Here is a 20,972-nt window from a genome sequence, read left to right on the forward strand (position 1 = left end):
CTTTCTTTCTTTCTTTCTTTCTTTCTTTCTTTCTTTCTTTCTTTCTTCCTTGATTCCTTTTTTTCTTCTTTTATTTTTTTCCTTTGAGACAGAGTTTCTTTGTGTGGTTCTGGCTGTCCTGAAACAACTCTGTATCAAACTCACAGAGATCAACCTGCCTCTGCCTCTAGAGTACTGAGATTAAAGACATGCTGTCTTTATTTGCATTCTTCTATATGCAAACATCCAGTTTTTCCAGCACCCTTTGTTGAAGAGGTTCTCTTTTTTCCAGTATGTACTGTGGCTTCCTTACCAAATGTAGAAGGCAAAGGTGTCTTGTATTCACAGAGACCCACTATGAGAACCAGGAATCTTAATCAAGCAGGGGTGTCTCCTCAGTGGAGGAGACAAAATCAAATACCTGCATTCCATAGAGAAATTTGAGAATGAAGTTATTAATAACTTCACTATTTATAGGGATAGAGCTCACTTTAATTCCCCAGAATGATTATTCTACACTCTTCTCTCCTTAGACCATTTACCATCTTTAGGGAAAATGTCTCACATACTGAATTGCCTGTTAATCTTTATGCTATCAGTTACCTTAGATTCTAGGCTTTTTAGCTATAGAACCAACCCTTATGGTCACATGTACTTTGTCAGAGAGTTTCTATGTAGTCACACTTTAAGCTTTATTGAGTACCAGAATTTGAATGATTATGGAAATGATTGTTGCCTGAAGACTTTTACCTAAATTCTATTCTGTTTAATTATGCCTACCATAAATAGCCTTGAAATAGACTCCAAGAAGTCTGATCCAGGTTGATGAAGTCAATCTGAACCAGGTTTTCTTTCTCATCTCTTCAGGAATCACTGCCTGTATTGACATCTGCAGGGTCACCCTCAATCAAAGCAGCTGTCCAAATTGGATTTACATCTAGTTCTTCAATTTGAATACATTCATCAACATTTTGTTTTTATGCCATTTGTATTCCTGTAGCTCTGAGGTATAACTCAAATTTAGAAAGAGTTTATTACTCGGGATTGTTTTACCTAACTTAGGTTTTGAGGTTTTTTTGTTTTGTTTTGTTTTGTTTTTTTTCCTTATGAAGTTGAGAATTATCTTTTCAAGATCTGTAAAGACTTTTGTTGAAGTTTGCATGGGGTTTGCACTGAATCTGTAGATTGATTTTGATAGAATACCCTCTTCACTATGTTAATCATACTGAGCTATAAGAGCCATGGGTGATTTTTCCATGTTCTAGTATCATTTTCAGTTTCTTTCTTCAAAGACTTGAACTTTTTAATCATACAGGTATTTCACTTTCTTTTTAGAATTACCCCAAGATATTCTATATAATTTTAAGCTATTTTGAAAGCTGTTGCTTCTGTACGTTTGTCTTACAAACTTACAGAGAGCTACTGATTTTTTCAGTTAATCTGTATGCAGCCACTTTGCTCAAAGTGTTTATTGCTGGTAAGAGTTGCCTGGTGAAATTTTTCAGGTTACTTATGTATATTATCATATCACCTTCACACAATGGTACTTTGATTTAATCTTTTCCAATTTGCATTCCCTTGATCTCTTTCAGTTGTGTTATTGTTCTAGCTAAGACTTCAAAGAATATATTGAATAAATATGGGAGAGTGGACTACATTGACTTATTCCTGAGTTTAGAGGAATTTTTTTGAGTTTATCATCACATAAATGGATGTTGGCTATAGGCTGCTGTAGTTGGCCTTTATTATGTTTTAATATGTCATGATTTTTTATTTAATATGAGATGTACTATGTATGTCCCTCGCCCCTTGTGTCCCTGATCTCTCCGGGAGAGTTTTTTTTTTTTTTATTCTTTAAATGAAGAGTTTGTTGTATTTTTGTCAAAGGCCTTTTCTGAATCTATTGTTGTTGATATTGTCACTTTTTCCAGTTTGTTTATAGAGTGAATTACAGTAATTGATGTATCTACATTGAAACAACCATGCTTCTCAGAGATGAAACCTACTTGATCATGATAGATGTTCTATTTGATGTGTTCTTGGATTGGCTTTACAATTATTTTATTGAGTATTTTTTTCATCTCTGTTCATGAGGTAAATTGGTGTGTAGTTCTCTTTCTTTGTTGAGATTTATGTGGCATGGGTATGAGTGGCGTTGTGTCCTCATAAAATAAATTAGATAAAATTCCATGGTTGTTCCTTATTTCATTAAGGTAGAAGACCCAGACACTGAAGGATCAGAAGTGCATGATATTAGGCTGGAAGGTCAGTTTGCCATTGGCTTCCAGGTAGGAAATGATGAAACCTGAAGCAAGATTCTGCAACAGAAGATCTCAGATCAAGCTAGGGAGGGTGGAGCAGGATAAAAGATTTCTCTTCAAATAAGTGTTATACTCTTTTAGGTGAGGTTGTCAGCACCAGGACAGATGACAGGCAGTAGCTCAGGGCTCTGAAGGTCAAGTCAGGCAGTAAGGAGGGTCCATCTTAACCCAGAGTAATCATGGTTGTTTTGTGAATAGCTGGTACCAGAGGCTCACTGGGAGCTCCAGGATTGGGATAGGCAGAGGAGGAAGCCTATTTTTGTCCAGGTAGACAAAATGGCTGCTTTGGGAGCAGGCCACCACTTGTTCCCATAGACAGGCACTGCAGCAGTGGTAGAGCTGCATGCTGACATTTGAATGAACAAGGGTAAGGTGTATACATTTTAAAAGAACATTAAACCAACACTCATTCTCATTGTGAGACAAGTTCATTTCACTATGGATCTCAGGATAACCTTAAGTTCATAATTCCCCTGCCTCTGCCTTTGGAATGCTGGGACTGCAGGTGTGAAATGCCACATCTGGCATATGCCCAACATATATTACAAATCCTGATGAATAAGGTTGCATAGTTAACCTATACTGTAGTCTATCTTAGTTTGTTATTGTGTCCACATATCTCCCTTCACTCTTGCTCATGAGACTGAGTGTGAAAACATGCTCTGTGGTGACTTCCATACAGTCATAGATGAACTAGTTAGATTTAATGCAAGGCAGAAAACAGGTTGTTCTAGAACAATGGTATGATGATAGCCTCGATTCACATACCAGTGTTAAGACATGTGCCTGTCAGGTAAAAGGACAAATAACTTTACAAAAAAAGACTTCCTCCCTGAAAACACTTAAATATTTGCGTGTTATGTGGGCTTTGACTTCTTGGATAAGGGGCGAGTTTAAATTTCACAAAAAGCGAGTATAATGTGGGAAATCTAAATGTTAGGAAACTATGAGGGCTTGGAGGTTTAGGATGGAGTAACTATTGCCCAGCATTGTGTTCTAGGTTAACTAAATAAACCCAGTCTCTGTGTGATGATTTGGGTATACAGCTGTTTAGGACTAAGAGCAGCATTACCAGAACATAAATCAGTAGTAAATATTAATAACCACTTAGAACAAATGGTGCCCAACTAATCTAAGTATCTACACCCTTTAAATCATATTTAAACATAATTTGGAGGGGGAATAAGCTCCCAGTGATACAACCCAAACTTAAAACCTAAAAACTCCCAGGTCAATGTCTCTTTAAGAGAGACTTTTTTTTTTAAAAATTCTTTATTAATTACACTTTATTTACTTTGTATCCCCCCTGTGGTTCCCTCCCTCCTCCTGTCCCAATCCCTCCCTTCCTCCACCCTCTGCATGCATGCCTCTCCACAAGTCTACTTATAGGGGAGGTCTTCTTTTCCTTCCTTCTGATCCTAGTCTGTTAGGTCTCATCAGGAGTGGCTGCATTGTCTTCTTCTGTGACCTGGTGATGCTGCTTCCACCTCAAGGGGAGGTAATTAAAGAGCAGGCCAATCAGTTCATGTCAGAGACAGTCCCTGTTCCTATTACTATGGAACCCACTTGGATACTGAACTGCTATGAACTACATCTGCGCAGGGGTCTTAGGTTATCTCCATGCATGGTCTTTGGTTGATATCCCAGGAAAGACCCCTGTGCTCAGATTTTTTGGTTCTGTTTCTCTCCTGGTGGAGTTCCTGTCCTCTCCAGATCTTACTGTTTTTCACTTGTTTCCTAAGATTCCCTACACTCTGCCCAAACGTTGCCTATAAGTCTCAGTATCTGCATTGATAGTCTGCAGGGCAGAGCCTTTCAGAGGTCCTCTGTGTCAGGCTCTTGACTTGTTCCCTCTTTTCTCCTTCTTCTGATGTCCATTCTCTTTGCCTCTCTGGATAGGGATTGAGCATTTTAGCCAGAGTCCTCCCTCTTGATTAGTTTCTTTAGGTGTACAGATTTTAGTAGGTTTATCCTATATTATATGTCTATATGAGTGAGTATATACCGTGTGCATCTTTCTGCTTCTGGGATAGCTCACTCAGGATGATTTTTCCATACCTACCATTTACCTGCAAATTTCATGATTTCCTTGATTTTTATTGCTGAGTAGTATTCCATTGTATAAATGTACCACAATTTCTGTATGCATTCCTCCACTGAGGGGCATCTGGGCTGTTTCCAGCTTCTGGCTATTACAAATAAGGCTGCTACAAACATGGTTGAGCAAATGTTCTTATTGTGTACTTGAGCATCTTTTGGGTATATGCCTAGGAGTGGCATAGCTGGATCTTGGGGAAGCGTTATTCCTAGTTGTCTGAGGAAGCGCCAGATTGCTTTCCAGAGTGGTTGCACAAGTTTACATTCCCACCAGCAGTGGAGGAGGGTTCCCCTTTCTCCACAACCTCTCCAGCATGTATTGTCACTTGAGTATTTGATAAGAGAGACTCTTAAACAGGCCCTGGAGCAAAAGGCAGCCTACTGTGGGCAGACCTCAAATTTAACATAACAAAACTGGCTGCCACTATAGTCTAAGAGGATGGAAGAAACAATAAAACAGACTTTCTGGAACTTGGCTGATAATATAGTCTATGGTTTTAAGACTGAAATAAAGGAAAGTCTAGAAATTGTGACTATGCTTACATTCATAGTCCTCAATTCAACTTTAATCATTGCATTAGCCTTTTATGTCTTCTCGAAGGCAAAGGCTTTAGAAAAGATACTAGAACAATATAAAAGAAAAAATGAAGGTTGGAAACAGGACATAAAACAGGAGATACATAAACATACAGAACGGAATAAACAACAGGAAGATAGGGCAGAGGTTTTAGAAAAGATACTGGAACAGCACAAAGAACAACTAGAACAATATAAATTAAAAAAATGAAGGTTGGAAACAGGACCTAAAACAAGAGGTATAAAAACTTTCAGAACAGAATAAACAACAGGAAGATAGGGCAGAGGTTTTAGAAAAGATACTGGACTAACACAAAGAACAACTAGAACAATATAAAGAAAAACTTAAAAGTTGGAAGAGAGGCATAAAACAAGAGACTCAAGAGATTATTGAACAAAACAAACAACAGGGAGATAGGTATGAAATATGGGTGCAGACCTTAAGAGAAGAGTTTAGAATACTAAATAAAGAAAATACTCAGATAGAGGCAAAAGACAAAAATAAAGAAAGCCAACCAAAGGTGGTTAGAAAACAAACATTGGCTTATCCAGTCAGTATACAGCAGAGACCAGCAGATGATGATCATCCACTGAATTATCATGAAGCTGAATGGCGCCCTGTGGAAGTGCTAGATCTGAGGAAATTTAAGAAAAGTGTCACTAATTTTGGAATGCATTCACCATTTGTAAAAAAAACATGCTGACTTCCTGGTCAATCAAAAGTTCCCAAGGACTGGGAGGATATGGCAAAGGCAATATTAGAACCTGGGCCATATTTACAATGACTTTCATGATGGAGAGAAGCTAAAGAGATAACACACAAAAAATAGAGCCAGAGGTGTTGGTGTTTCTAAGGAACAGCTGCTTGGTGATGGTCAGTATGCTGACACAGAGATACAAGCTGTATATAATGAAGAAACCTTAGCATTATGTCGCCTAGCAGCCTTAAATGCTTGGGACAAGGTTGAGTGCTGGGAGCCAAGGCTATTTACTGAAGCCAAAGTCAAATAGTGAGCCAAAGCTATTTAGTGGAGACAAAGCTATTTACTGAAGCCAAAGCCAGGTAGTGAGTAAAGGTCATCTAGTGGAGACCTAAAGCTATTTAGTGAAAGAGTTACCTAGGACCCTAAATCATGGGTGATAGATTTGTGAGGACATCTGTCTGTTAGTTTTAGAGCATCCATGAGATATCTTAAGAAGACATCTTTACGGTATCTTGCAAGTGCAATATTTAACCCATGGAAGCACTCTTCCTATCTCCTGAAGCAGTAAATTAACCTTTCCCCCCTTTCCTGCTTTCTCCCTATATAAGTTGGGTAAAAATTTCTAATAAACAAGGCTTTGCTCAGACAAACAGACTTGGCCTTCATTTCTCGTCCTTCCCCCTCATTCCTTCCATCCTCCTGCTTTAGGAGCCCTTGAAGTCCCACGGGTTGGGGCATTTCTGGTGCCCAACTCTCCTCCCTTCTTAAACAATTTAAGAGGCTAGCAGGTAGGTTTTGAACATGAGTTCTTTTGCAGACAGTGGGCATTAACCAGAGAGAAGAAATAGTGACCTGATTCTCCCAAGGTTTTTTGCAGCCTTTTGGGGGAGGAGAAGAAGACCCCATCAAAACCTGAGGGCATCCCCAGCAGGTTGTGGTTAGGGGTAATCAGACACCAACCTCTATGCAATCAGGTTTGCTTCTCAGGGGACTCAGAAGCGAGCAATTGTGCCCTCCCCTTGCAATGTCATCTTGCACCCCATTACAGGTACCCATGCTACAACAGGCAAGCATTTATCTGAGTTTTATGCTGTTCTCATGAGAGCCAAACATAAGCAGTCAAGACCCATGTGATGGACTGTCAGCAGTCTTCCTCCAGCTCAGCTAAGCCTCTGTCAGCCAAATCAACTCTGTGATAATGAACTTGTATGGGTTTAGATGCCAGGGAGTCAATTTGCTGTTTTACAAAGCCAGTAAGTCTTTTAATGGCCCCTGGGCTGAAAGATACGAGGAGAAGGAAACCCACCAAGGGTCCCAAGATTGAAGGAAGGAGGGTGGTGAGCCAGGGAGAGGTTGAAAACCAATTATGAACCAACTTTCCTCTTGTTCTCTCTGTCTCTTTCTCTCTTCTAAGCCTTCCCTAACTTTAGCCATGCTGTCCCTTACAATCCCAGTATAATCTGTGTAAAAGCAGCACTCTTCCTTAAGGGCACACATAAACAATCATCTTGACTGGAGGGGTCTTCTTTGACATCATTATCATTGTCAGGAGAAAACTCCTCATCCACTTGTTGCACCAGGCATTCCAGTAGCCATCAAGCTGCAAAAAAAAAAAAAAAAAAAAAAAAAAAAAAACACAGACAGCTCCTCGTCCCCATATGAGTACAGGGTCGGGTCCATGCCATTGATTTGTTAAAGGATTCCTCTATTTTGTTTTAGCAAAAGTTTTTTGGCTTTTGTATGCCAAAATCTATCTGCTGCAGATTTACCACGCTTATTCAAATTTTTTAGAAAATTTAGGTATCCAGGGGAGTGACTCCCCTTTCTTTCTTTCTTTCTTTCTTTTTTTTTTTTTTGCAAGTAAATCTTAATTGTTCGGTAGGCACACTCTAGCATGCCTTGTCCTTGAGGATTGCAAGGTATTTCAGTTATATGAGAAACTGGAAACTGTTGACAAATCTTTTAAAAGATTTGTTAGTATATCTTGCTCCATTGTCAGTTGCTTAGGAACTCGTAGAACATTAAAAGCCTGCAGACAATGAGCAATAACATTTTTTGCAGTTTCTCCTCTTTGAGGAGTGGCAAAAATAAATCCAGAATAGATATCAATGCAAGCATGTACATATTTTAATTTTTCAAATTAAGGAATATGACTAATATACATTTGCCAGATCTGATTTGGAACCAATCCTTTAGGACTGACTCCCAAATGAGAAACAGGCTGAAACTGAGGACAAGTTCTGCAAGCCTCGACTATAGTACGTGTCTGTTTCTTAGTCAACCCATATTTAAGTCTCAAGGTTTGACTATTAAGATGATGCATGCTATGGGCATCCTGGGCTCTTTAACTACAAATAATAAACTTTGGTGGCTTTATCTGCCAATGCATTTTTTTTTAGACAGGGGTCCTGGCAAATTAGAATGAGCCCTCAAATGTCCTATAAAAATATAAAGTTTCTTTTTTGTATCAAATTTTGAATTTGTAAAAATAAAATTCCAGCAGAAGAAGATGTCTGAATTTGAATTTGACCTGCAGTCTCTAACCTAGGCAAAGACAGAGCTACATATGCAGTATCTGTAAAAATGTTCAAAGACTGCTTATTAAAACTTTGAAACATAGCCAATACTGCAGAAAACTCTGCTATTTGTGCAGATGTGCTAGACACTTGAAAAGACATTGTTTTTCTTTTATAAGCATAGGCAGCAACACCAGATCTCACTATAGATTGTTTTTAGCCACCATGTGTTGGTGGGGATTGAACTCAGAACCTTTGGAAGAAGAGCCAGTGCTCTTAACCTCTGAGCCATCTCTCCAGCCCTTCTTTTTACACAGAAAAGTGTCCCAGCGACCCTCCTGATCCCAAATTAGGGGAGCCTTTAAAAGCCCTTTCTCTGGGAACTGGGGCATCCCCCAAATTTCCTTGACCAGATTGGAAATTCTCCAAGTTTTCCAGACCTCACGAGCAAACCAAAACCAGAAACCAAAACAGACAGCCGGCACACAAAAACAAAACACAGAGACAAAGACAAAAACAACCAGGGTACCTGCTTTTTAAACATTTAAATATATATACAGAGCATAACCATGATTTCAAAAGTCAGAACTAGATTTAAAACTCAGAATTTATCAGTGAACACAATTTAATCTTTAAAACTAGAAGTGGCTCCATCCCTCTGACCCTGTCCAAGAGCTGACTGAAGCTGACACTGGCTGAAGCCCGTGGGAGGGGGCGGGGTTAACTGCCGCTCTACTAAGCAGTCCTGCTCAGCTCTGCAGCTGGCAAAGGTCTTAGGCCGATTCTGAGGGTGTGAACAAGCCAGCGTTCTCATCTACCCATTTCTCTGTGAGCCATCCAAGCTTAGCCGGCAATAGGGAAGTGGGAAGGAGACAAGTAGTGTCCCCGTTCCTCCTGCTGACCGTGCTACGGCTCTTCTCTGCGCCTTCTGCCCCGGTCCACCTGAGGGCCTTTTTTCTTTGTTTTTGAATGGGAGGGAGGCAGCCAAATGAGAGAGTTGGGTCAATTCAAGATCCAATTCCCGCAGTTCTTTAAGAAGTATTAAATGCTCCCCTTTCTTCTGAAGCAGTTCCCTGAGGGATTTGACCTTCTGACAGAGTTTAGTTTTAGCATGCTGAGCAGCATCAGAATCAAAATGTAAGGCTGGTGCACAGAAAGGAGGAGCTTTAACATACAGAGGTGGTAAATAAGGGGCAGCTGCTGAAGCCGGGAAGGACGGGAGGAGTTGCTAGTCTAGGTTACGGTACCTGGCTTTCTCCTCAAGGGAAGTGGCCTTTTCAGGGAAAGGCTGGTCATTAGGACCATCCTGTGTCTGCGAGTGGAGGGCTGTAAGGGAGGGGTAGAGAGAATGGTCTGCAGGCTGAACTAGAACTGGAGTTGCCGGTTCAGGCATAGGTATGGAGATAGAGTCTACAGAGGGAGCTCAGGAGAGTTTGGGAAGTGCAGTCTCATCCCTACCTAATTCAAGGGATTTGGGACTTCCTCTAGAATCATTTTTGAGGAACTTTTTAGTTTGAGAAACTACCTCAGCCAAGTCAGGTTGGGAATGTCTAACCTGAAGAATATCATTAATCAAATTCCAGTAGGAAAATGCCTGGACAGGCACCTTTTGTAGACCACAAGATTCATAAAATTCTTTAAGACAATTTCCAACTCTCTCCCAGCGTCTTACATCAATAGTACCTTCTTGTTGAAACCAGGGACAAATATTAGTAATAAAAACAAAGAAGCTAACTAAATCCTTTTTCTTAACCCTAACTCCTTGCATCTTGAGGGACTCCTTGAGGCCCTGTAAGAATAAGTCATGCTTACTCAAATCTTGTCCCATAATTTGTCGTTCTGACTTACCTCTCGGATCAAACTCACAGACGGGCGGCTCTGTGGAGATCTCTTATACAGTTTTTTAGTTTCCTGGTGGAAATGCTGAATCCTATGTATTTTAGTGGCCACTGAAGAACGACGTTCCATCCAGACCTCCATACCTCTAGGTCATGTTGGGCGCCAGAAATGCCCCGACTGGTGGGACTTCAATGGGTTCTTAAAGTAGGAGGATGGAAGGAATGAGGGAGAAGGGACAAGAAACGCGAGAAATGAAGGACAAGTCTGTCTGATCAAAGCCTCGTTTATTAGAAATTTTTACCCAACTTATATAGGGAGAAGGCAGGAAAGGGGGGGAAGGTTAATTTACTTCTGCAGGAGATAGGAAGAGTGCTTCCATGGGTTAAATATTGTACCTGCAAGATACTGTAAGGATGTTTTCTTAAGATATCTCACGGATGCTCTAAAACTAACAGACAGATGTCCTCACAAATCTGTCACCCATGATTTAGGGTCCTAGGTAACTCTTTCAAGAAATAGCTTTAGGTCTCCACTAGATGATCTTTGCTCACTACTTGGCTTTGGCTTCAGTAAATAGCTTTGTCTCCACTAAATAGCTTTGGCTCACTATTTGACTTTGGCTTCAGTAAATAGCCTTGGCTTCCGGCAGTTGAGGAATCAGGAAAAAGGCTTGAGCCATTCTCCCAGGTCATACAAGGTCCAAGTGAAACATTCACTAACTTTCTGCAAATATTGACTTCAGCTGAGGATAGAAGTATATCAGATACACTAGCTAGAAAAGCACTAATAGAATCTTTAGCTTTTGAAAATGCTAATACTAAATGCAAGAAGCAATAAGGCCATTAAGAGCAAGATCTGCTCCAATAGATGAATGGATTAGAAATATGATTGACATCAGACCTCATTCACCCAATTTGACCTTGATCGGAGAAGCTACCCAAAAGACCTTGGGAAATGTAATTGTGATGGGGCGAGATTACTACAAAAAAAATTACCAGGAAAACCATAATAATTCAAGAAGGGAGTCTATGCTTCCTAGAATATGTGGAAGATGTGGTAAGGGTCAACATTGGATTAGTGAATGTAGAGCAGTCACAGATAAATGGGGTAATCCTTTATCAAAAAACGCCCAAGGAGGCCTCTTGCAGGCTCCAAAACAGGACAGGGATACTCCTCCACAAGAAAATTAAACACCACTGATCTGGGAATAAAGATTAAAAACTTGGACAGCGAGGCCAAAGCAGATTCTATAGATAAATCAAAAAACCAGGAAGAGAACAAAAAACAAATATATTGTCAAACCTCTATAAATGATCAAAGACCAAAGTTAAAGATAATTTTAAATATTATTGAAATTGAAGGCATGGTAGATACTGGGGCTGATGTCACAATTATTACTTCTAAATCCTGGCCCCCAAATTGGCCACTTCAAGAGGTGGATATTCAATTCCAAGAAGTTGGAACTTTATCTAAAGTGAAACAAAGTGTTAGATGGCTTAAATGTACAGGACCAGAAGGTCAAATAGGAAAAATAAGGCCATATGTGGCTGAGATAGCCATAAACTTATGGGGAAGAGATCTGTTACAACAATGGAAGGCCCAGATTAACATCCCTCTAAGTTCTGAGACAAGCCAAAAAAACAGGTAATACTCCTCATAAAGAAGCTAAAATTGTTTTTTAAATGTCATCAAAAACAGTTTCAGACTGTCCAGACTGTCCATAAACAAAATATAGCAGAGGCCGTCTTTTCAACTTCATGTTGGGAAGCCACTGCTAATAAAATTCCCATAGCCTTACCACTAAGGTGGTTGGCAGACCAACCTATTTGGATTGAACAATGGTCTGTGAGTAAAGAAAAATTACTGGCACTAGAACAGCTAGTCCTTTAACAGCTGGAGGTTCAACATATAGAGTCCAACAGCCCTTGGAATTCTCCGGTATTTGTCATCAAAACTAAATCTAACACATGGAGGATGTTAACAGATATAAGAGCAATTAACAAAATTATTCAGCCAATGGGATCGTTACAATCCAGAATCCTATTGCCTTCCTTGTTACCTAAAGAATGGCCTATTATAGTGACTGATTTAAAGGATTGCTTTTTCACAACTCCTTTACATGAACATGATAGGGAAAGGTTTGCTTTCTCAGTACCCACTTTGAATAGAAGCTGTCCAATAAAAAGATATCACTGGAGGGTCTTACCACAGGGGATGTTAAATAGTCCTATTTTGTGCCAATATTTTGCACAACAACCATTGGAGATAATTCATAAGCAGTTTCCTCAATCCATAATTTACCACTATATGGATGATATCTTATTAGCTGATCCAGATATGAAAACCTTAGAAAATATTTTTGATGAAATAAATAGAACTTTGCCTTGTTGGGGATTACAGATTGCTCCTGAAAAAATACAAAGAGGAGAGTCTATTAATTACCTAGGATACAAAATAGGTCTACAGAAAATTCGACCACAAAAAGTACAAATTAGAAAAAAAACAGTTAAGAACTCTTAATGATTTTCAAAAATTGCTGGGAGATATTAACTGGCTACAGCCTACCCTTGGTTTAGCTACTCACGAGCTAAGTAACTTATTTCAAATATTACAGGGTGACAAGGACTTAAATAGTCCAAGAATGTTATCAACTGAAGCTGAAAAGTAGAAATGAAATTACAAGATGCATGTATAGGCCGTATTGATCCAAAGAGGGCCTGTATTTAGGTTATTTTGCCCTCCTCTCATTCTCCCACAGAAATTCTTATGCAGAGGGAGGACTGTATTTTAGAATGGATATTTTTAGCACACAAATAAAATAAAAAACTAAAAACCCATATAGAAAAGGTTTCAGAATTGATCCTGTAAGGAAAAATGAGACTTCATCAATTGGATGGACTAGATCCAGCTGAAATTGTGGTGCCCTTTACCAATGCTGAGATTGTGTCATTATAGGCAGACAACGAATATTGGCAAAGAGCTTGTTGTGAATTTTTGGGAGAAATCAACAACAGATACCCAAAAAGCAAGTGACTTCAGTTTATAAAAAGAACCAATTGGATTCTCCCTCGGATAGTAAAAGAAACCCCAATTTCTGGAGCTCCCACATTTTATGTGGATGCCAATAAATCAAAAGGGGCAGGTTATAAGTCAGAAAATCTGAGTAAAGTGGTGGAGAGTTCTTATGATTCAGTTTAAAAATCAGAATTATATGCAATTCTCTTGGTGTTATCAGATTTTCAGGCATCTCTTAATATAGTCACTGACCCTCAATAATGCAGAAAGAGTTGTTCTGCATACAGAAACTGCTGATCTAATTCAGGATAATTCAGACTTAACTTCACTGTTCCTTCAGTTACAACAAGTAATCAGAAATAGAAATAATCTGTTGTATATAACACATATCAGATCTCATACAGGTTTACCAGGTCCTCTAGCACAAGGCAATGAGGAAATTGATCAACTATTGATAGGAAGCGTGTTAGAAGCCTCAGAATTTCATAAAAAACACCATGTTAACAGCAAAGGTTTAAAAAGAGTTTTCTATCACTTGGCAACAAGCCAAAGAAATTGTGAGAAAATGCCCCACTTGTTCTTTATATAGTCAAACTCCACTACCTGCAGGAAGTAACCCTAAATGTAACCAAAGAAATGAAATTTGGCAAATGAACATGCTTTATTTTACAGATTTTGGTAAAGTGAAATATGTGCACCATACTATAGACACATATTCAGGGTTTCAATGGGCAACAGCCTTAAGCTCTGAAAAGGCTGATTCAGTTATTACACATTTATTAGAAGTGATGGCAATTATGGGCATACCTAAACAAATTAAGACTGATAATGCTACAGCATACGTCTCTAATAAAATGGAAGGAGTTTTTACATATTATAAGATAAAACATGTAACAGGTATACCTCACAATCCTACTGGTCAAGCAGTCATTGAAAGATCCAATCGTACTTTAAGGGACATGCTTAACATACAGAGAGGGATATTAAAAGCCCCCAGAGATAGATTATATAATGCTTTATTGACCTTAAATTTCTTAAATGTTAATGAACAACAAACAACAGCTGTGGAGAGACATTGGATTATAGAAAAAAACTGCTGAGTTATTTCAGCTTACATATTTCAAAGATACCCTAACTTCACAATGGAGAGTGAGGAATGTGTTACGCCAGGGAAGAGGTTTTGCTTATGTTCATGAAGGAGAAGAGAAATTATGGGTTCCTTCAAAACTAATGAAAATCAGAAACGACAGAGGAAGACCACCAGAAGACCTTAGCCACTCAAAAGAAGAGAGAAATCAAGATCAAACAGAACAGGTAACATAAGTTGATAATCCCTTTACGTGGAAATACCTCTGAAACTGACTGAGACATAAAAAAATGTCTCCGGCCAGAACTCCAACAATACTTGATTAATAAATCCTTGGCCATAATATCCTCAAAATGTAATATGCTAATCTTTTAATTACATAGATAAAATTGGCTTACAGTTTAGTTTCATCCTGCACATCTCATACATTTATAATTTTAGAACTCTATAATGCTTGTGAGAAGTTATATGTTTGTAGAACAAAGAACTAGACAACAGAGATGCTGGATCACACCTAATAGAATCATTCTTCAGCATGCTGAGACATTGACACATCTGTTCCAGCATCTTGCATATTCCAGTATTCTGCTTGTTCCTGCCTCAGCTGCTTCAATTGCTGTTTTCTCTTCAAAGTCTGCGCCAAAAAGAACTTTGAAGAAAGTACTAATCTTAATTGGTCCAGCATTTTAGACTGTTCCAAAGAGGACTTTTATTAAGCCTGAAATTTCTCAACACTCAAAGACTGGACTAAAAATGTTATTGCTTGCTTAATTAACCATTTTTATTTGGGCCCCTTATAGGATTTCTACATGTCCAAAATGTCAGCTAGAAGAAATCCAAGAGAACGGCATCCAATTTTCCTTAAAGGGGGTTGGGTATGTTTTTAGTTGTTTGCTATGGCTATGAAATTTGATTGTCATTGGGAGATGTTTATTGTTAATGGTCTTATTTAAAGTGAAAAAAGGAATATACAGGGATATCTTATAGGAACAGAAAAAAAAGGTAGATTATTGAATTTATTCAACTTAGGGTTTTTTTTTTTTTTTTTTTTTTTGGTTATTCCCAAATAAGGTTAATTTTAATTCTGGTATAGGATTTTGCATATTGATGCAAAAATAAGTCCATTTTTAATACATTGGTATAAGCTTTAGTATATTGATAGAAAGTCAAGGTTACTTCCAATACTTTTAAACTGCTATTAAAAACTGGTTAGGATATTATGTATGCAAGTTAATTGCTAGTTACTCAACTCATGGTCATGTCAGACACTAGCCTAATTTATCACAGGAGTATACAGCCTAGGTTTAACAGATAGATATGATTTTGTAGACTGATAATATAAAGATAGGTAGTCTTCAAAAACTTCAGAGACCTACAGAATATGGCATTTTAAATGTTTTTTATTATTTTAAAGATTCTTTGACAATGAGACAAGTCATTTCCTGGCAGCACCCCACCTACCTGAAAGAAGATAATGAACATCGAAGAACCTCCATATGGAGATCGCTCCGAATATGGCAAACAAGCCACTCAGGTAAAGAAAATACCCTTGCTTCATGACAGACAAATTCTGCCAAAAATGGGCAAACTTGAATGCAGCACAGTCGACTGCCGAACTTTGCCAAGACAGGGTAAGCAAGTCCTAAATAGTTCCTACACATATATGTCTGTCAAATATTCTGAGCCAGAAGGCTGAAGATGATGCTCCAATGTTACAGAGAGTTGTGGGTGACTGTTCAGAGCAAACTGCCTCTGTCAAATTTTTATTTTTTGGAAACTGCTAACATGCACTTCCTATTTACTCTAATAACTAATTTTATTTCTTCTTAAGTCTCTGATGGAGTTGAAGACCAAATAGTTATAGTGCCACAATTAAGCTTGAGTTGTTTAGAAGTTAAAAAATCTTTTCATATAGGTAATACCAATAAGGATAAAAGTTAATTTAGGTATAGAACTTTTAACTTGTCAAGATAGATAGGATAATCAGATACTTTCTCCTGAGATACCCTCTCCATGTGCTAAATACACATGGACTGGACATTGCACATGTAGATTTTTACCTAACAGTTTTCATAATTTCATAATTATTATTGTATTGAAAGGAGCCTTTTATTGGACTTAAAGGGGGGAAATGTTGGTATAATGTCTTTTTAAAATGTATACACCTTACCCTTGTTCATTCAAATGCTTATTTCTCCCTCCCCCTGACACACACTCCCTGGTTTCAATCCAGATATTGCATTGTGATACTCATTCTAAGCATCCTGTCTCAACTCTTGTGTAAATAGGCCAAAATAAAGCAACTAGGCACAATGTTGAGCTGGGAGGAGCCAGAGGACAGGAAATGAGTGGGAGGAGAAGGGGGAAGAGGAGAGGTAGGGGGACCGAGCTGGAGGCACAATCTTGGAGGACGTGGAGCATGAACCAGACCTAAGATTTCATAAAAAGCAAGTATAATGTGGGAAATCTAAATGTTAGGAAACTATGAGGGCTTGGAGGTTTAAGATGGAGAAACTACTGCCCAGCATTGTGTTCTAGGTTAACTAAATAAACCCAGTCTCTGTGTGATGATTTGGGTGTACAGCTGTTTAGGACTAACAGCAGCATTACCAGAAGATAAATCAATAGTAAATATTAATAACTGCTTACAACAAAAGAGGAAGGAAAGAAAGAAGGATTAAATCCCCATCTTTGTGGAGTCCACGATCTAACTGGGTTGAAAGCCAGAATCGACCATCCTAGCCCACAGTGAGTATCCTGGAATACTACAGAGTGCTGTGAAGAACCTCTTTTTTCAGACACCAGAGAGCTCAGAAAGAAAAGAGGCTGCATTCCTGGCAGCCCAGCTCTTATCTATCCCTGCAGCCCTTAAACTTTGCATTAGAAGCCATCCCTTGGTCTGAATATATGATTCAGTCAGCAAAGTGTGTGCTGTGAAAGCACAAAGGACTGGGTTTAATCCCAAAAAAATCATTCTTTTAAAGCTGGTGTAGTAATGCACTTTCCTAAATGCAGTTCTTGGGAGGCAGTGACAAGCAGATTCTTGGGGGTAGCTGTCCATCCAGCCTAGCCTAGTCTCCATGTTCAAGGCCAATGAGAGACCTTGTCTCTTAAAACAAGTACAAAGGGCTAAGGAAGGTAGTCAAAGTTGACTTCTGGCCCTAATATGCACACAAGTGCATGTGGGACTACATACAAATGAACATATACACACATACGCACACACGCACATACGCACACATCATAGAAGCTGTCTCTTGATACCACACATTGTATGTGTGACAAAACACAGCTAATCCCAATCATTAACTTAAAGCCATGTTGTAACTTTTCTACATATCCCACATACTGCATTTTGTTCTCGCTCAGAAGATTTCTCTGTACATCTTCATTCTAGAAACTAATCACTCAGTGTTTGTTTTGTCTTTTCCTAAGCTCCCAACTGTGGGCAGAGTCTGGTTAAGCCCCAGCCTCAGAATTACTTTAGCCTTTTCAGTTGCATTGTTGGAGGAAGCCAAGTGGAGAAATGTTCCTATCCTTAGCAGGTGAGTCTCGCAAACCCATCTCTGGTGAGTGAACGAAGATACGTCAAGTTGGTGTCTCCCCAGATCACATAGTACCTCCCTTAGGTCACCGTCTTTTGGGAAAACAAACAAACAAACAAACAAACAAAAACCAAAACAAAAATGAAAAACCCTCACAACACACCCAGAGCTATGCTTTTCTAATCTTGAAAGAAGAGTACTATTCACAGTTGAATTTGTGTTCAGTGGTTTGCCTGGGTGCCACTGATAAACTTAACAAACACTTGTTGGAGCAGATGATGGTCCCTTGATCAATTGGTTGTCTATTCAGTTCAGAAGCTTATATTCAAATCATAATAACGATGACCTATTGGCTTTTCTTTCATGGCTTTTTTGTTCTATGTCTATCCTTGGCCTCCTTTCGTATTCCTCCTTTTTCTTTTTGTTGGCTTGTTTTGGTTCAAATGATTCAAACTAGAGCCTAAAAAGCTCTAAGCATTCACTGTACCACTGGGCTCATTAGCTTTAGCAGCTTTTTCTATGTCTCTGTGTTTTTTTTTCTTTTTGCTGTTCATAAATAATTTTTGCTTAAAAAGTGAAAAATTCTGATAAACTGCCATTTTCTCATCCCAAGAATGTGAAGCTATTCATTAAAGAATTTACTTGTCAATTAGAAGCCAGCTGAGAATCAAATGAAATATCGTGGATAGATTGACTTGGAATCAGAATGTTAATAAGGATCAGAGATAGTTCAGTGAGCAAACACGCTTTTTACCAAGCCTGACAACCTGATTTTCATCCCCAGGATCACACGGTAGAAGGAGAGAACTGATACCCAAGATTTGTACTCTGGTTGCTACATGCACACCATGCCCACTTGCAAGTATGTGCATGCACAGTGAAGTACACATACACATTCAGACACACACAAGCACATTCAGAGAGGATGGAGAGATAAATAAACATCATTTTAAGTATGTTGAACAGGCAAACAAAAGAAAAGATTTGAAATTATAGGGGTCAAATAGTTCATTAAGAGTATGTAAAAGCAGTAAGCCCAAATTAAAGTCCAATACACTATCATATAGTGCCTGAGTTGTGATCACTGCAGTTAAGCTATCTGTATCTCTTTTTCAGAATATGCTCAGTCATGGGTTTTGGGGGTACCCCACACCATTAACGTCTACCAAATTAACTCTCTGTCACCTAGGTGTCTTTGAAACAAAAGCAGAAGCACATCTGCAGAGGAACCATCATCTCTTCACAGTGGGTCATCACAGCTGCGCACCGCATGCCTAACAGGTAGGAAAGTTTGGCTTATGGAGGAAGACCAGGTTAGCCCAATCTTCCCATTGGAATCAGAATAGATTACTCTTATAAAACACAAGGAATCTTCCTAATTGGGTGTCACAAATGAGGCTTGGTGAGCCTCATGTCAGTAAGAAAAGTATTCGTTGCAGAGGTAAAATACTGGACTTACATAAACCCACTGAAATCAAGAGTGATATCAAAAGACTGACTAGTGAAAGTTTCCTACTAGTTTTGATAAAATATTGCAGTCAATAAGCACTACCTGGTGTATTGTACATCTTAAAAAGCAGATAAGAAAAAGCAAAAACAGAGCAGTAAAATATATCTATATTTTATTTATTCTATCTATTTTCTCTGTCTACATCTGTATACCCATGTCTTCCCTCCTGTTGGTCTTGTTTCTCTGAGCTTCAGCGTAAGAGCTTTCATTTTTAAAATCAGATTTCTAGTATTATCCAAACACTCCACTGTCTATGGTATTCTATGCATACATACACCAGGCTGTAACAAAGATCATGTTCTCATAGTTGTCCTTTCATTTCAAGTCTGTAAACATTCTTGGGATGCTCACTAACTGCCAGTTACTAGTGAATACCAAAGACACAAAAATGGCTGAGAAATCATGTCCCCCAGAAGGTTTAAAAGAGAATTAGCTTAGAATGGTGGTGCACGTCTGTAGGCACAGCTACTTGAACACCAATTCAGTAAACATTTGTGGTGTGTCCTGAATTGTTGACCCCAAAACCTTTCATTCATACTAAAACCCCTACAGATCATATTATGCAGCATAAGACCACCTCTTCTAGATAACACACTGGAAGCAGAGATTTGTCTAGAGAGTCCCCTTCCTAAGATACCCTTTCTTTAGGGTTCTTTATGTAGTATTATGTGGAGTTAGGAGAAGGCAGGTGACAAGTGACCTCTGAAGATGTCAGGCTAATCTATCATGATCTTTAAGGGGTCTTTGGGGACCACCCAGATGCTAATAGGTGTAACTATGGTAACTTCTCCATAAGCCAAGCCCTGACTTGGTCTTTTTTTCAGGCCAGTTTGTGAGGCCCATGTGTCTTCCTGAGCCAGGAAAACATTTTAAGGTTGGATTTATTTGCACAACTGCAGCCTGGGGTCCCTTGACTGAAGGTAAGAGCCCCGACACCACTCCTCTTAATCCAAACTCAAAACTTTCTGGCAGATAACCAGTAATCATGTTTTTTTAAATTAATTTTTTTAAGCAACCAGGCAAACATTTCAAAGGGCAGAGAATTTGAGATCCTTCCAAAAAGACACAAACCTGCATCCAACTGCTGATCCAACGATGGAAGGATGGGAAAGGTGAAGGTTTGCCTTGATGTGCTTGATCTCTTTGCTCCAGGTGGCAGCCTCCCACAAGTCTTGCAGCAGGTGAACCTGCAGATTTGACTCAGGAGGAATGTGAGGCAGCTCTGCTGACCTTAAGTGTTTCCCGTTACTGGAAACACTTTTCTCTGTACAGGATGGAGAATGAGATGCTTGTCAGGTAAGTGGATAGAGCTATGCTTCAGGCCTAGGAAAGTTTTTTAGCAGGTAAGGAACCTAAGAATGCTGATTCCAGATAAAACTATAATCTGAAAAAAGCAGATTAATAGAAACGGTGCCAAGGATGAGATACTCTGGGTTCTCCCATCCATTAAGGATGTCTCTTCTTATTTTGGGATTCCTAGATTTAGGGATGTTGGGAATGTCACTTATCCTCAATTCTCAGCACTTATGAAGTTGTATCACTAGGCAAAATGTCTCTGATTCTGTAGTATGAAGAGGAAAGGAAATTCTGCTGCTTTGGTGAGAGCCAAGGGTAAGGAAAACCAGCAGCAATGCCAGATTCTGATGTTTGAGGATCAAATGGAAATTGTACCCAGATATCTCCTGGAGCCCTGAGTCTAAATTGTTATAACTGAGGTCATGTTAGTGCTTGTTGTTAGCATCCTTATGAGGAAAGAGGGAGCTATTTGAGGCACCTTCACCAA

At 39.0% G+C, this 20,972-nt stretch overlaps 1 pseudogene; it reads left to right on the forward strand.

The window, feature by feature from the left end:
* LOC129676936 (ovochymase-2-like) overlaps nt 1-20,972 on the forward strand; it is a 53,551-nt pseudogene that overhangs the window by 3,941 nt on the left and 28,638 nt on the right.

Source organism: Psammomys obesus, unplaced genomic scaffold (genome assembly GCF_907164565.1).
Source record: "Psammomys obesus unplaced genomic scaffold, mPsaObe1.curated_primary_1811, whole genome shotgun sequence".
NCBI lineage: Eukaryota > Metazoa > Chordata > Mammalia > Rodentia > Muridae > Psammomys > Psammomys obesus.